The sequence below is a fragment of the Bos indicus x Bos taurus genome, chromosome 13 (assembly GCF_003369695.1).
Source record: "Bos indicus x Bos taurus breed Angus x Brahman F1 hybrid chromosome 13, Bos_hybrid_MaternalHap_v2.0, whole genome shotgun sequence".
Classification (NCBI taxonomy): domain Eukaryota; kingdom Metazoa; phylum Chordata; class Mammalia; order Artiodactyla; family Bovidae; genus Bos; species Bos indicus x Bos taurus.
The window spans coordinates 48,265,578-48,283,349 of NC_040088.1; the positions used below are offsets into that span (position 1 = coordinate 48,265,578).

Here is a 17,772-nt window from a genome sequence, read left to right on the forward strand (position 1 = left end):
TGTAAGTTTCTAGAATGGGTTAAGGGGAAAGCCTTGTCTCGAAATCCACCCAAGTCGGAGCCAACCTTGGGCACCCTTTCTGCTTAGCACACTTGTTATATAACAATTACCCAGTGTCATTGCTGCTGACAGGAAGATTAGATCAATGAGGCCATTCCCTGGAGTTGGGATAAAGCTGTGTGAAAGTCACTAGGCTAATGGGTTTAACGAGGAGAGGACTTTATTCCTAAGGACTCCTACTGAAAGCAGATTGAAAGCAGCATGTCACAGAGTCTGTGTCGTGGGCTTTTTCTTGGACTCAGAGGGAACTGTGATTATGTTCGACCCTCCATCCTTAAAGCCTGTCTACTCCCTTCAGAGAGGAGGACTACCGTGGCCCACTGCCCTCTGGATTCCAGAGGCTTTTGCCCCAGGGAAAAAGCTGTCTATAGAGATCTGCTTGTGTAATCTAGACTGAAATAAAATAACTGAAGCTTCTCTAAACTAGTTGAATGTAGGAAATGAAAAAAAAAAAAAAGTGGGGGAGGGTCCTGCCTTCCAGGACTCAGCAGGTATTGAAAGCATCATGTGATGGGATGGGTGGATACAGGACAGGCACTGGGGGGTATGACACAGCTGACATCTGCCCCGTCACCTTCCACCACAGCCCTGCTCCCTTTGTGGGTTCCTGCCTGCTGTAGGCGTCACGGCAGCTTCAGATCCCCGGAAATCACAGCCGACATGTGTCCAGATGGATGCAGAGCTGTGGCCGTGAGCACTACACCTGCCGTGACACACCCACACATGAGGAACTGAGACACGAGCCACCTGGGGACATTTAGAAGCCAGGCCAGACAGCCAGGCTGGCTCTTCAGAACGTCTAGGTCAGAGAATCTGCCTCAGGACACACAAAGAGACTTAAGCTTGAAATCACTCGAACTTTCAGTGAATTTTTTTTTTTTTTTTGGTGGTGGGCATGCCACGTGGCTTGTGGGATCTTAGTTCCCCAACTGGGGATTGAACTCAGGTCCTCGGCAATGAGAGCATGGAGTCCTAACCACCGGACTGCTAGGGAAGTTCCTCGGTGGGTTTATAACATGGTCACACTCTGTTATAAAATCTCCTCCCATTAAATTTGGAAGAAAAGGGTGCAAGTCAGTGCAGTAGTGTCCTGGTGGCAGGTACACTGTGTGTATCATCCGGAGGAAGTCCCGCTGATTTACCCACTCAGGGATGCTTCAGAGCACTGAGTTAGTGTCAGGTGGTTACTCGGTCCACAGTGTTTTTGTCAAGATTGCGAACACATTTCTGCATCCTCTCATCATTGGGCTAAAACTACTCTTCTAAATCCTGAAAGCTAGCCCTTTTACTGCCCTCTTGTCAGACACACACACATACAGAGACACACCACACACACACACCCCACAGACACACACACATACACAAAGCCATGCGCTCAGATTAAGCTCTGAGCTGTCACATCTCACATTAACTGAGTCCTCTCATTAAATGTTCTCTGGGGATCTTGTGATACCTGGGATTCCTGGCGGAATGTAGGGAGCTCTTAGCATCCTGCCTTACGCGGTCTCTTATCTGAATGCATTTGACGTTTAAGTAGCTTTCAGAAGCTCTGACCCTTTGTTATAACTTGAAAATGCACATGCTCTTTGTGATACCATTCTCTCATCTGCAGAGAAGGAAGGAAGGAAGGAAGGAAACCAGCCTTGGTTTTCAATTAAGAGGCTAAGTGGAACAGTCCTTCTTACAATCTGTTAATCACCTAATATCTCTGTAACGTTTTTCCTGCAAAAAGTGAATGAATCCAAGCAGGCCTCACAGATATTATGGGTTCAGCTCCAGACCACCTTGATAAAGTGAAGACAGACACAAAGCAAGTCACACAAATGTTTTTGTTTCCTAATGCGTATGAAAGTCATGCCCATACTATGCTGTAGTCTCTGATGTGTGTAATAGCATTATGTCTAAAAAACATTTTATTGGTAAAAATACTAACCACCACCTGAGGCTTTTTAGTGAGTTGTAGTAACAATGATCACAGATCACCATAATAAATATAATCATGAAAATATTTCAAATACTGTGAGGATTATCCAAATGTGATGCAGAGACACACAGCAAGCAAATATTATTGGAAAAATGACGCCCATAGACCTACTCAGTGCAGGGTTGCCATGAACCTTCCATTTGTCAGAAACACACTATCTGGGAAGCACATTAAAGCAAAATACACTAAAACAAAGTCTGCCTGAAGAGAAATAATTTTCTCTCTTGGCTCTCAAATTAGGGGATGGCTCTCAGAAGTTACATGTTGTCTCCAGAACATGAAGACACTGGGAGCTCTTACTGGGAGAACACATGATGGCCAGGAGTTCACATCACTCTCAGTCATTCTCGTGTGGACCCCTGGAAAGGCACAACCTTTAACATTTATAACGGCTAACATTTATGGAATGTCAACTCTATTCTGAATGCTTTCATAAAAGATCTCATTTGATCCTCGTAACCACAGTGTGGTTTGTTATCCTATAAGGAAACTGAGGTTCAGAGAACAAAATTATTTCCCTAAAGATACATGGTCAATGAATGACACCCTGGACACCCAACCCAGACCTATCTGACTGCAGTCTCAGTGCTTCTTCAGGTTATGTCACTGCCTGACAAGCAGGGGGATGGGGAGGTAGGTCACACGTGAATGTTTTATTCCCCACCCTGGACAGCCGATGGCTTTGTAGTTAACAAGGTCTACAAGGCAAATGAGGAAGCCTCACAAGGAGGACCCGCCAGTAGTAAGTTAAGAACACGATCTGTCATAAACCATGGCCCTTGAACTTTGCTGCTCATTTGAACCAGGGAACTTGTTTAAAATGCAGATTTGCGAGCCCCATCTCTGAGTTCCTAGCCACTGACAGCTACCCATATTTTTTTTTCTCAAATGGCCCCAAAATTTAATAAAATCAGATGACATTTCCAGCCTTAATGGTTTCTGTTGTGAATGGTAGGTTGTCATTGGGTGTCTTGTCTTTAAGAAGCTTACAATCTGTGAGATGAAAGAGGACTTTGTATGTGTGGGTTCTGCAGGAAAATACACTCTTATTTTGAAATATTAGTAAAAATAGTGGCTTTCCTGGTGGCTCAGAGAGTGAAGAATCTGCCTGCAATGCAGGAGATCTTGATTCTATCCCTGGGTTGGAGAAGGGATTGGCTACCCATTCCACTACTCTTACCTAGAGAATTCCATGGACAGAGGAGCCTGGAGGGCTACAGTCCATGGAGTTGCAAAGAGTCAGACACAACTGAGTGACTAACACTTTCACATAGCATGAGACATAAAACAGAGCACATAATCCAGAGAATGGGAGTGTTCAATAAATATACTTTACTGAGTAGCAATGGCAGTTAACTGTGCACTAAAGATGTTTCATGGACTTTAATTTAAATGCCAGGTATGTTTATGTGATACTAACCTCTGGTCACCCCCTTTTATGAAAAAAAGGAGAGGATTTTCTTTTCCCAAAGCAATGATGTATTGGCGTCTGTAGGGTTCTTTCTTATTGTCCTTATATGAATATTTCAAACCTGCAGCTAAGAAAACCTATCTCTCTTTTAACTTTTAAATATATTCCCTTAAACATAGGTGTTACACCTCTAAAATCGAGAGATGATCGTATTAAGTAAGTCAGACAAATACCATGTGCTATTACTTATATGTGGACTCTAAAAGCAAACAATACAAATACACTTATTTACAAAACAGAAGTAGAAACACAGACATACAAAACAAAATTATAGTTACCAGCGGGGAAGTGGGGAAGGGATAAATTAGGAGTTTGGGGTTAAAATATATACACTACTATATATGAAATCAACAGACAACAAGGACTTACTGTATAGCTCAGGGAACTGTATTCAGTATCTTGTAATAGCATATAATGGAAAAGGATCTAAAAAAGAATATTTATTTGAATATATATATACACACATAGGCTTCCCAGGTGGCTCAGGGGTAAAGAATCTGACTGCCAACGCAGGAGACGCAAGAGACACGGGTTCTATCCCTGGGTCAGGAAGATCCCCTGGAGTGGGAAATAGCAACCCAGTATTCTTGCCTGGAAAATTCCATGGGCAGAGGAGCCTTGTGGTCTACAACTCGTGGGGTTGCAAAGAGTAGGACACGACTGAGTAGCTGAACACACACGTGCAGATATATATATATATATATATATCTGAATCACTGCTGTACACCTGAAACGAACACAACATTGTAAATCAACTATACTTCAATAAAAAAGACCTTATCATTTTATATCAAATGTCTGAAAGTCAGTTTTACCATCCTGCAATTGCTTCAATATCAGAATATTTTATCCTCATATCCTCCATCTCTGCACCCATATGGTGTCCTGTTCACACTGCAGTTCATTAGCAAAGGTGGGGAAAGTAAAAATGAAAAATAAATAATAATAATAAAACAATTTATTATGAGTTAGCAGCAGAGAATTAGTAACTAGGAAATTTTAAATTACCCCTTCAACATATAAAATCTATCATAACCTCATATACAGATTTGCTCACTGATAAGCAGGTGGGCCCTGACCACAAATCAGGCAGTGTTCTCTGGAAAAGATATTAGTTTTGTTTATGAATAGCATCTGTTCAAGAATGTATGATATTATGGCTCCAGTGTATACCGTGTAGAGAGGGAAAAAAAATAGGGATGAACTTAATACGACATCTGTGACTAGTTAGTTATGGTAACCTCCAGGTATTTGGTGGTTTCAGCAGAAGTTCTAATATACATTCCAGGCATGAAGAACTACAGGGAAGCCTGTACAAATACTGAGACAAAGATGAATACATTCACTAGTTTGAGAACACTAGGAAATACACATGGCTCCCTGCTGACTTGAGAGCTGCACTCAATTTCTCCTCTCCCATGGGAGGTGTGTGCAGGTTCCCACGTGGGGACAGAGGCTCTGGCCACCCCAGATGCTGAGATGGGGAGTCACTGGACCTTATTAGTGGTGACCCCCCACAAATGGACTAAGTTTCCATGTATCCAGGGGATGGTGGCTGACAAAAGGAACATGCCAGGAGTCACGGAGTTATCCAGGCACTTCCTAACCAAGTGTTCCAACCAAGTGAGACACTGGGATTGGACTTTTACTGTTATTTTGTAACCACTGCTGATGAAAAGCTGACGTTCACTAATGATTTATTTTCTTTTCTAAGACTTACATTTCATGTCTGTTAGTTAGCTTCTGACAAACCGTTAATTCTTCTCCTTGGCTCTCTTGTTTGCATGTTTTATATTATTTGCTTTTAGAAAATGTAATTTTGTTGGATTTAGCCAAAAAGCAAGCAATCTGATACATAGCTATATATCAGATTGACCATATATATATACATATATATATATATATATAGATTGACCATATATATATGGTCAATCAATCACCAGGAACTTAAGAGGCTAATAAAGTTTGAGAACACTAAGCTGGGTTTATGATAGAATACAGAAAAAGCAGAAGTAAAACTCAAAACAGATTTAAAACAAATAGACCAAAAATTCAAGAAAACTCAGGCATTTTCTAAATGTGTTGGTCATCTTTCCTTTGGGGACCCTCAGCCCTCTGCTTCCTGTTTTCACTGTGTGCATATTGTGAGGATTTTTAACTCAGAATTTGCACAATGTCAGTTTAGATGGCCATTTTTCACTTCAGATACATTCAATAATTCAGTGGAACGAGCAGTTGTTTTATCTACCTGTTCAAAGGTGTGGTTCGAGGTTGCAGTGAACAGAGGGGTTGATTTGGGTCTTAATTTATAGAGGTGGGTGACAATTTGGGCTTCCCAGCTGGCACTAGTGGTAAAGAACCTGCCTGCCAATGGAGACATAAGAGATGTGGATTCAATCCCTGAGTTGGGAAGATCCCCTGGAGGGGAGCATGGCAACCCACTCCAGTATTCTTGCCTGGAGAATCCCATAATCAGAGGAGCCTGGCGGGCTGCAGTCCATAGGGTCGCAAAGAGCTGGACACGACTGAGCGACTAAGCACACATGCTCGAGTGACAATTCAGAGAGGCCAATGGTTTTGATGGAAAAGTTTAGTGTCGCTCACAATTCCCCTAGAAAGGAGAGGCACGCAGGGCCGCGGGGGAAGCACCAGTGTCCACCAGGCGCCAGAGAAGAACAAGTGGACAGCATGGGCCACAGCCTTTGCTGCGGTGCCTGTGGAAAAGGGCAAGGCAGGGCTAGGGAGCCAGCTTGGAACCGGCTGGTTTGAGTGGCTCTGGGGGACTCTGGGGCATCAGGGCTTTCCCTGGTTGCCTGGGGGGGGTTTAGGGAAGGGACAATACCGGCTTGGGGTGTGAGGGTTAGATAAGGAGGTAGTTTCCAGCCTGGGCCCCCGATCACAGAAGACTTGTAAACAACCGGGCCACTGCTCTGGCTTTGTGATTAGTGGATACTAAAGAGATAAACATGGAGCCTAAGAAAACACAGGACAGAGACGAACAATCCAGAACTCAAAATCCAGCAGCTGAACTAAACATGTAGGCTGATACAGAAAATCCAAGATATATCATGATAAATCCAATCCTAGAAGCTTAAACCAATTGCTGTGGGTGTTTTATGAGCACAAACAAGCAAAGATGTAGAAAACTCTCTTTATATGGGAGATTCATAGCCTCTCCAGCACTCAACTCAAATCACTCCTTCAAAATCATCCAACCCTGGGCTTCCCTGGTGGTTCAGACAGTAAAGAATCCTCCTGCAATGCTGCAGACCCAGGTTTGATCCCTGGGTTGGGAAGATCCCCTGGAGAAGGGTATGGCAACCTACTCCAGTATTCCTGCCTGGAGAATTCCATGGACAGAGGAGCCTGGTGCGCTACAACTGAGTGAGTAACCCTGGTAACAAAACTGTGGAAGAATTTAAGTCAAGGCCTAGCCACATGCCTGGCGCACAGCAAACATGAAAGGAAGTTCTTGCCTCTCCCCTGGCCTTGGTGTCATCTTTGTATCGCTTGCTATCACAGACCCAATAAAAGCCTGATAATGTTATTCTCTCCCCCAGTGGAAGGCTTCCCTGATGGCTCAGATGGTAAAGAATGCACCTCCAATACAGGAGACCAGGCTCTTTTTTTTTTTTCTAATTAATGTTGATAACCAACTTGTTTCATAGTTGTTCACGTATCTCCCATTAAAAAAAAAAAGTCACACAGGGTAAAGAAAATACTCAATGTTTAGGACTTCACTGGTGGTCCAGTGTTTAAGGTTACACACTCCCAATGCAGGGGGCCCGAGTTCAATCCCTGGTAAGGGAACTAGATCCCACATGCTGCAACTAAGACCTGACCCAGCCAATAAATTTTTTTTTTTAATGAAAGAAAAAAGAAAATACTCAGCTTAATTCTGGTAGATTCTCAATCAGCTGGTGTGAGATGGCAGGAGAGGAGGCCGGAAGTGCCTGTGTGTGGACATGCCAGCGCTGGTCCACTGTCCTCTGGAAGCCACATCTGTATCTCCTTTGTCCCAGGCAATTCTAGCCAGCCACTGTCATTCCCTGGAAAACAGGAGAATTGGGTTTTCCTTATGAATCTGGCAAAGCACCACAGTCTGCAGGCAGGGGGATGCTTGGAATGAACCTCAATTCTGCTCCAGTGGGTGGTGATGGCGCTTGGTGGTAGTGCGTGGCGGGGAGGCCATGAAGGTGTAGCCTGATGGAGGAGAAAGTGGAGAAAGAGACAGCAAGTGATTTTTCTCATGCAATAACCATGCAGATCCTGTCTCCTTAGAGTGAAGGTATAGTACTGAAATGTATTTGTCATCCTTTTTCTTAATCCCCATGGTTGTAAATTTTCTGTTTGGGTTGGTGCCAAATCTCTAAGGCAACAGTTAACACACCCCTAATGCACTTTATTTCCCTGGGGCGTCTTCCAGCCTCACGGAGTGACGTTGATGGCTACCGTTCTGGGAATGTTTATCATGTGCCAATCATTCTGTTAGGCCCTCCACACACTAGTTCTTCCTCTTGTACTCTTTCTCTGCTTCTCAAACTTGCCCATGTGTATGAATTGTCTGGGCACGTACTTAAAATAGAGATTTCAGGCTCTCGACTGTAGGAATTAGAAATTCTGATGGTGTCCAATGAGGCCCAGGAGTCTGGCTTTTAGTCAGACCCCCCCGAGTTGATCCTGAAGCGAGTGATCCATGGAGCACACTTGGGAAAACATGCCTAATTCCTAGTTCATGGTCAAAAGTGATTATGCAGCATAGCCTCTAAATTAATAGAAATATCTATATCTAAAAACAGGTTTTCTTAGCACTTGTGAACATAAAACCCTTTCTAGTTTTTGTATAACTACTATTGTCTGACTTTCCAGAACAAGCCAACAAGAGGGACTTTGAGATCTTATCGAGAACATTAATCTTTTCAGAGAATAAGAACTGGTAGTGTTTTTACAGACTGAGAAAAACATCAAAGAATAATGAAGTTAAAGGAAACCTTGTGGTAGGTCATCACTGAGGCCCTAAAGCAAGGAGGGTTGTTTTTTTTTTCACTGAGTCCTTGAAAAAAAGCAGCAAATCAAAGAAACAAGGGTTTTGCCTTTTTTTTTTTTTTAATTTTTATTTTTCCTGAAGAAGACCGTTAAGCATTCTTGCTCTGGTCATCTCACATCTGTCCTGATGACTCAGTAATCCAGTTCCTTCCTGAGTCTGTGAAATCCCTTCTCCAGAACCCGCAAGGAGGCGGGGTCGTGGAGGCAGCCAGGGAGGCATCCTGGCTCAGGGTCCCGGGCAGCATCACGCTCAGAGTTGCTTTAAACCACATTTTCTGTTTCCTCACAATTACATAAGCAGGCGATAGATATTTTTCCTGTGTTGAAGTCTCCCAAAATCAAGTAGGTGAGAGAGAGGGGTGAAGTTTCCTTATAATTGGGAGATTGGGAGGCGAGGTGGTGAAGGAGTGGGATTCCTTTTATGGGCAAAATAAAACCTATGCAGGTGCTTTCTGAGTTACAGAGACCTGCCTGATGAAGAAATGCCCTTTTTTTCTAAAAATATAATAACAAGCGTACATATACATGTGTGCTCAGTTGTGTAAAACTTTTTGCAAGCCCAAGGACTATAGCCCACGAGGCTCCTCTGTCTGTGGAGTTTTCCCGGCAGGAATCCTGGAGTGGGTTGCTATTTCCTCCTCCAAGGGATTTTCCTTATGCAAGGATCAAACCTGTGTCTCTTGTGTCTCCTGCACTGGCAGGTGGGTTCTTTACCACTGAGGCATCTTGGAAGCCCCATATACCCGTGTGTGTATGTGTACAAAAGGCAGAAGACCACAGGCATATACATGTATACACAGTTGGTTCTCATCTCTCACGCCCACCACTCCAGGTCCAAGTACTATAAACTAGTGTGCAATGGGTTTTTTCCTCCTCAGCTTCCACCTTCATTTGGGGAAACACCACGCCCCGTCTATGTGCTCTTTAGACAGTCACCATCCCATACTCATTGCCTTTTTTCTCTTGCCCTTCTTCCTCTTCACAATTGTAGCCCCAAATCTGCAGAAAAGGCTCCCATCTTTTTCCTTGCTTCCCACCCCCTGCCCCCACTCTGCCCCATCCTCATTTTTTTCATTCTCCTTGTGCATCTGAAATGATCTTAGTCATGGCTGGAAGGCATGAGAGCTGGGCCAGGGATGTATCTGTGCTGGAGAAAGCAGAAAGGCAAACATTTTGGAATGAGCTTATCATGTTAGAGAGCTGGTGTCAGGAAACCACAACAATCTAGGAAATCATGAAGTCATCTTCTCCGGAATCTGTGATAGTGCAATCTTGTCACCTTCCTCTAAAGAAAGCTGCCTTCACCCACCTTTCTGCCCCAACAGTTTCTTATTACAGAGGCTTTATGTGGGTTGATTTAGCTTGTTTCTCCCTTTGCTTCAGTGTTGTCTTCTGCTGCAAATACACAGCCGTTCAGCTGCATTAGGACACTTCTGCGGGGTTGACCCAGAAACCCAACAATATAACTTTGTTCCGTGGGAAACCGTGTCCTGATCTCAACGTGCTGGTTGATAAATGATCTCGTGGGAACATTTGGCTCCATGTGTGTGCATACTGCTGGGCACATAGATGCTCCACAGCAAAAAAAAAAAAAAAATTTATTTCATTGAGTTGACAAATTGAGGATAGATGGGAATGGTGTGTCACTGAAGCAGTCTATCCCTGAGACATGCTTTCATAACAAGAAGTCATGTCACTGCTGTATATAACTATGATTTCTTAACTATGATTTCCCAGGAAAACTTCTGCATATCATTTTCTTTGCTTTTTTCTTATCTTATTTGCCCAGCCTTGCTCTGCCTAAGTGCAACCTACCAGGCCTTTGAGGCATTTCCCATGAAGCCTTCCTTCCAACAGAGCACCATTAGAACAGGTGTTAGTGGTAGGAGCTGATATTTCTGCCTTCTTACCTTGTGCCAGCACTATGCTGGTTGCTAAAGAGGCCTCATTTCACTTAATGCTCAGGGCTTCCCTACAAGGTGAGTACTATTGCTGTACTTATAGTATTAGGCAAGAAACTGAGGCTCACAGAAGTCACACATCTATAAAGTAGCATGTGCTCGTTGTATCTGACTCTTTGTGATCCCATGGACTGTAGCCCACCAGGCTTCTCTGTTCATGGAATTATCCAGGCAAGAATACTGGTGTGGGTTGCCATTTCCTTCTCCAAGGTATCTTCTGGACCCAGGGATCGAACCTGCATCTCTTGCATCTTCTGCACTAGCAGGTGGATTCTTTACTACTGTGACATGTGGGAAGCCCCTAGAAAGTGGCAGGAATACCCAAGATCAAGTACGCAAGCCATCTGCCCCTTGAGCTCCAGAGCAAGCTGTCTGCTCCCATCTTCCCCTCCTGGTTTCCTGGGATACAAGAAAGATGATTTCACCACATGACCCTTGACCATATCGCCTTTCTTTTTCAGCACAAGCGTTTTGGCTTTCTATGCTCTCTTAGACTGCACACGCCTTGTGGTTAGGGTTCAGAATGAGAGTCTTGGGCCAGATTCTGCAATTGCCTACCAGCAGGGCCTCTCAGAGCCCCAGTTCCCAGTGGCACCATCTCATAGGACAATGGTGAGGACTGAAACAAAATCATGCACTTGAAGGGCTCATCCTGGGACTCCCTGCAGTGACAGTGCAATGACTTTAGAGATTATTGGTGTGATGGCAAAGAGCACAGCCAGAAATCAGTAATGTGACTGAACAGTTTTCTTTCTTCTTCTTTTTTAAAAAATGTGTTTATTTGGCTGCATCAGGTCTTAGTTGTGGCTCCCCAGATCTTCGCTGCAGCACATGGACTCTCTAGTTGTGGCATGCAGGCTCCGTAGGGATAGCTTACAGTGAATGATGTCAGATTTGTGATCTCCAAAGAAGGTTTTGCTTCAGGACCAGGGACCAGGCTTCAGATACTCAGAACTTCATGTGGCAAAAGTTCTATTACAGCGAAAAAGGACAGAGAAAGCTTCTGACATAGACATGAGAAGGGGGACAGAGACTGCCCCAGTCACTAGTCTTATCAAGGCCTTATATACTTTACCAGATCCACCCAGAACATACATCTTAAATTAACAAGATTAGAACTAGCAATAGGAAGATCTTACCAGACCCACTCCCAAAACATAGGTCTTAATATAACAAGATTAGTCAGAAGGTTCTTGTTAAGAAGGAGAAACATGTCCTCAAGCAAGACACATTGTTGTTATATAATCATTCAGTTTAGTTCAGTTCATTCACTCTTTGCCACTCCATGAACTGCAGCACTCCAGGCTTCCCTGTCCATTACCAACTCCTGGAGCTTGCTCAAACTCATGTCCATCGAGTCAGTGATGTTATACAACCACCTCATCCTCTGTCGTCCCCTTCTCCTCCTGCCTTCAATCTTTCCCAGGATCAGGGTCTTTTCCTGATCCTGAGTCAGTTCTTCACATCAGGTAGCCAAAGTATTGGAGTTTCAGCTTCAGCGTCAATCCTTCCAATGAATATTCAGGGCTGATTTCCTTTAGGACTGACTGGTTGGATCTCCTTGCAGTCCAAGGGACTCTCAAGAGTCTTCTCCAACACCACAGTTCAAAAGCATCAGTTCTTTGGCACTCAGCTTTTTTTATAGTCCAACTCTCACATTCACACATGACTACTGGGAAAACAATAGCTTTGACTAGATGGACCTTTGTTGGCAAAGTAATGTCTCTGCTTTTGAAAATGCTGTCTAGGTTAGTCGTAGCTTTTCTTCTAAGGAGCAAGCATCTTTTAATTTCACAGCTGCAGTCACCATTTACAGTGATTTCGAGCCCCCCAAAATAAAGTCTGTCACTGTTTCCATTGTTTCCCCATCTATTTGCCATGAAGTGATGGGACCAGACGCCATGATCTTCGTTTTCTGAATGTTGACCTTTAAGCCAAATTTTTCACTTTCCTCTTTAACTTTCATCAAGAGGCTCTTTAGTTCTTCTTCGCTTTTTGCCATAAGGGTGGTGTCATCTACATATTTGAGGTTATTGATATTTCTCCAGGCAATCTTGATTCCAGCTTGTGTTCATCCAGCCCGGCATTTTGCATGGTGTACTCTGCATATAAGTTAAATAGTCAGGGTGACAATATACAGCCTTGACGCACTCCTTTCCCAACTTGGAACCAGTCCATTGTTCCATGTCCAGTTCTAACTGTTGCTTCTTGACCTGCATACAGATTTCTCAGGAGGCAGGTAAGTGGTCTGGTATTCCCATCTCTTGAATTTTCCACAGTTTGTTGTGATCCACACAAAGGCTTTGGCGTAGTCAATCAAGCAGAAGTAGATGTTTTTCTGAAACTCTCTTTGCTTTTTCTATGATCCAACAGATATTGGCAATTTGATCTCTGGTTCCTTGGCCTTTTCTAAATCCAGGTTGAACATCTGAAAGTTCTTGGTTCATGTACTGTTATAGCCTGGCTTGGAGAATTTTGAGCATTACTTTGCTAGTATGTGAGATGAGTGCAATTATGTGGTAGTCTGAACATTCTTTGGCATTGCCTTTCTTTGGACTGGAATGAAAACTGACCTTTTCCAGTCCTGTGGCCACTGCTGAGTTTTCCAAATTTGCTGGTCTATTGAGTGCACCATTTTAACAGCATCATCTTTTAGGATTTGAAAGAGCTCAACTGGAATTCCATCACTTCCACTAGCTTTGTTCATAGTGATGGGCCAAGGTCCTAAGGCCCACTTTACTTCACATTCTGGGATGTCTGGCTCTAGGTGAGAGATCACACCATCGTGGTTATCTGGATATATAATCATTAGTATAGAGCTTAAGGAAAAACATACCCTTGACCAAGATGAGTTGTTTTGTTGTGTAATCATTAGCTCTGGACTTAAAGAAAGTTATTCTTAAAAATTGTTGCCACAATAACTCAGAGTTTAAGAAAAAACGTCTTATGTGACTAAGACAAAGTGATGTAGAAAAAATGTTTGTCCCTTTCTCCCCCTCGAGAGCCCCAGACCCCTTTCTCCTCCTTGGGGACTCCGGGTTTCTTATCAACCTACCTGAGAATTCACTCTCTCAGTAGTTACGAGGCATGTAGGGTCTTAGTTCCCCAAGGAGAGCTCAAACCCAAATACTCTGCCTTGCAAGGCAGATTTTTAACCGCTGGGCCGCCAGGGAAGTCCAATTGAAAGGTTATCCTTCTGCAGTGACCGGCGGCTGACTTAGCCAATACCATCGCCCTCTCCATGACTCATCAGCAGTTGAACATTTTGTCTTTTCTCTGCCCTCCAAAGTGCAAGGACTTTTGCCCTTGAGCAGACCTGGCAGCAGTCTGATCGCGGCTGTGAGGGAGGTGGAGAGGCCGGGAGCAGTATGTGTTCAATCTGTCTGACCTCTGCCTTCTCCTGGCTTCCCGTTTCCTCATCTACCAAGAGACAGGATTGAGTAGCTGACCTGTAAAGGCTCCCCAAGCCTCTAGCTTAGATACTCAGCCGTCTGCTTTTAAAGGAGATTCCAAGCACTAAGCTGTTGTCACTGTCTTCTGCTCTTCACACCTTCCCTACGTGTATGTTTTTGTGAAAGTGTGTGTGTGTGTGTCTGTGTGTGGCTGTATGCATCTCTGTGTGGCAGTGTACGTATGCATACGTGTGTGTGGACATTCGTACAGCGTTGAAGCTGCCCAAACCCAAGAGACTGGAAAGAGGAAAAGATGACCAATTCACCTGTGCCGTAGGCGGGGCCGGAGTAGGCCTGTGCCTTTGGCTACCGGTCCGCCCCCTCCCCGGGTGCCGCCCTCCGGCCCAAGAGCAGAGCCTGGAGGCCGCTCGTCGGACGGGGCGGGGCGGAGCGCGAGGGGTGGAGCGATGGGTGGGGCGGGGATCGCGAGGCCGCGGGGGCGGGGCTATGGGCGGGATGCTGGGTCGCGGAGGGCGGGGTGATGGGCGGGGCCGCGGAGAGCGGGGCGGCGGCGGCGGCGGCTCCGGGCATGCTCGGCCGCAGAGGCTGCGAGCGGGGTGGGTCGCGCTGTTCCCCGGCCGGCCCGAGCGGCGGCGGCAGCGCAGGGCAGCATGAGGGAGCCGCTCGGTAAGTCCCGGCGTCTGTCGCCCCTCCTGACTCCCTTCGTCCATCTGGTCCGCTCCCTCGGCGCCCCGTGGGCCTCGCCCCAGCCTCCCGCGTTCGCCCCCCAACTTCTCCAGCCCGGACGTGGGTCGGGTCGGCGCCCTCCCCAGCGCCGGGGGGGATGTCCGCACCCAGTCCAGAGCCCCCGGCGCGGCCCCCAGCCCCGCAGCCTCGGGTCGGGGGCGCCCCTCTGCTAGGGTGGGGGGGATGAGTCCCCGTCCTCAGGTGACCGGCCCCGGGCTCGCGTTAACCTGTCGGCGCCGAGGGCCGCGGCTGGCGTTGGCGCTCGCCTTGCCCCTCCACGCTGGGTCGGGGCTGCGGGGGGTCGGGAGGCGGGGGTCGCTGCCCAGCTCCCGCGTCCGGGCCACCGCCCGGGTCCAGCCCACCCGCTTCTTCGCCTGCGCCCTCCGACTTCGCGGGCATCTCCACCGCGGGGAACTGACAGCCGCCGCCCCCAGTTCCCACTGGCGCCCCTCCTGCCTGCCCCCACCCGCGGCTGCTGGGACCTGCCCGCGGGACGTTGGGAGCCGGCGGCCGCGCCCCCGCCCCGCCCCGTCTCCGCCCGGCCCGCGCGCCCACCGCCTTGGGGTCAGGGCCGGGATTAGGGTGCTAATCGCCGCTGCCTCCTAGCCGTGCGCGCGGCGGCCCGGCCCTCCCCTAGGCGGCTGGCGCTGAAGCCAAAGAGAGAAAAAGGAAAACAGGGTGGGAGAAAGGAAAGAGCCCCGCCTGAGAGCGCTGTAAATCCGTTAATAAGCCCACTTCTGGGATCCGGAGCCCGCCCGCCGGTCCTGGGTCTCCGCGCTCACCCTGCGTGTCCACACCCCAAGTCGCCATCAGTTCACCCCGAAAACCAGGGATTTCCTAGAAGACCCGACCGCAAGACCTCAGCACTTACAGCTGAGAGCGCCGCTTTGGCCCCCTGTCACTGGCGCCCCGGATTCTTCTAGGGGTTTGAAAAAGAAGCTGTGATTCCACTACTGAAGAAAAAAAAAAAAAAACCCGGGAACTTTATGCCCGCGCCACCTGGTTACGCCCTAGCTCTTGCTCATCCTCACTCTCTAGGAGAGAGGACTTTGGGGAATTAGCTTAGGCAGGTCCCCACCCCCAACCGCCCACACCCACACCCTGCCACCCAGTCTCCCATCCCCTGCGTCCCCGTCCCACCCCCTTCAGCATCTCCCTCCCCAGATCTGGTCGCCTGGCCTGTCTTGGGGAGAGGGTGGAGCGGTGAGGACCACACAACTAGGAGGTTTTCTGCCTTCCCTGGCTGTTTTGTCTTTTCAGATTTGCAAGTAGAGGCGGGGTGGGGGTGGGGAGGGTATGGGGGTTTGAGTGGAGGGTTGGAAGATGGGAGGGGGAGTGGAACGGGGACTCAGGCAGCCAGAAATGCGTGGACAAAAATTGCAGACTCAGTAGTTTGAGTGGGCAAAACTTCAGGGGAGTGTCATCCTAGGTCAGGTAGTTTTAGAATTTAAGATAACTGGACTAAGACCATCCAGCAAGGCAGAGGCGAGTGAAAAGTTTTTTTTGAAGTTTCACGCAGATTCTATTTCCAGGAACTTGTGTTGGCTTTGATGTGACCTGGGAAGTGTGGTAAATTGGTTTGGTTTTCCATAATGTTCTGTGGGTTTGGACTTTATGTTTACCTTGATATTAGGTGTCTAATTCTAGGCCACCAGCTGAACAAGCCTCCTGAAGGGCTCCAAGTGTTACTCAAGGCAAGCAGCTTATAGAAAATGGTTCCCCTCCCACTGGAGGGGTGAGCAAATATTTGTTGAACAGAGGCCTTCATCTACTGGGCCTTCCTCCCGCCAAACTTCACCCTCTGCTGCAGAGATCGGAAGGTCAGGCCCTTGGCAGGCCCAAGAGATTTAGGGGGATTGGGTGGGTGGAGGAAGCCTGTGCCAGAAAGAAAAAAACATTCTTTTTACCTCCTTAGAACATAACTTAAGATGCCAGGGTGTCCACAAGCTCTGGAGGTCTTGACAGCTAATCACAGTTATCTAATAAGGCATCTGAGTAAGTCACAGATTCCAGAAACATTTGGCTGTAAAATTTTAGCTATAAAAGGTAACTGGAGATTGGAGGTACACAGGAGAATAAATAAGGACCAGTTTTTCAATTAAAAAATCTTTGAAAAGATGCTTGGAGTCTTAATTTTTTTAATGCAGTTTAAAAATAAGTTCTAGAAATGGCTATCAGCAAAGAAAACCCAAGGAGTCTGCACCCCCATCAAGTCCTCATTGTCCTTGCTGCAGAGCTCTGGAGTTTGGAGGACAGTTAACACCATGGGGCTGTAGGAGCCCAGAGTTTTTCTAATAATGAGCTTGGCGGGACTTCATGCTAATTGATCTAAAGAGAGTTTAGAACACAGAGCGTGGGATTGAGACAAGTGTTCTGTTGTGGTTTTTCTTTCCAGAGGCAAAGACCATGTCTCTGAAATCCTCCAGGCCGATCGCTGAACCCATCACTGAAGTTCATTTGGTTTTTCAGCAGATGTTTTTCACCTTTTGGATGGCAAGGGTTATCTCATTCACTGAAACTTTGCTATTGGTCTTTGTTATGAAGGCTGGCCGACTTCAGGAATGCTGAGGGGCACTCAGTTGCTAAAGCCAGGAGGCTGAGAAGTCTCCAATGCTTTGATACAGCCTTTAAACCTTTCATGTCACTGAATACAGGAACCGCCCAGATGCTAAAACCTCAATTACCTTGATTTGAGTTTGCGGTATTTTGTTTAAAATTTGACTTTTTACCTTAACTTTCTTTGACCAAATATATTTCCCAGAAACTGTCTATAGATAATATAGTTGAGAACAGCCTGGCCGAAATGACAAAACCTTATTTTTTCAGACCACTAAATAGCCTTGTGGTTTGTTGCTTTCTGGTTATCTCTCTGGAGTTGCCTATTCAGCTTGCGTTTTTTCTGTATGGAAATATAAGAATTTAGATACTATTATGAAGACACCAAGATAAATATTTCAAAGAGGAGAGGGGGAAAAAGGGAGTGAGAGAAAGCAACTATACATAGTAAGACTAGTTGGAAAAATAGAAACCAGATGGTTATTTCTTGACACAGTGGAGTTTGAGGCAACTTTTACTTTCTAGTTAAACACTGAATTTTTCAGTGTTTACTTC

The 17,772-nt window shown here is 46.2% G+C and overlaps 1 protein-coding gene across 6 annotated transcripts in view; it reads left to right on the plus strand.

Annotated features, from left to right (window-relative positions):
* Nucleotides 1–17,772, plus strand: part of JCAD (junctional cadherin 5 associated) — a 78,397-nt gene that overhangs the window by 26,545 nt on the left and 34,080 nt on the right. The window contains exon 1 of one of the 6 annotated variants that reach the window (XM_027559747.1): nucleotides 14,468–14,601. The exons of 1 other annotated variant lie outside the window; for it this stretch is intronic. The gene's annotated coding sequence lies outside the window, so the exon portion shown is untranslated. Of the gene's footprint in view, nucleotides 1–14,467; nucleotides 14,602–17,772 lie in introns of those variants that run through there. 4 more of the 6 variants (XM_027559743.1, XM_027559746.1, XM_027559744.1 and 1 more) reach the window with 4 other exon arrangements.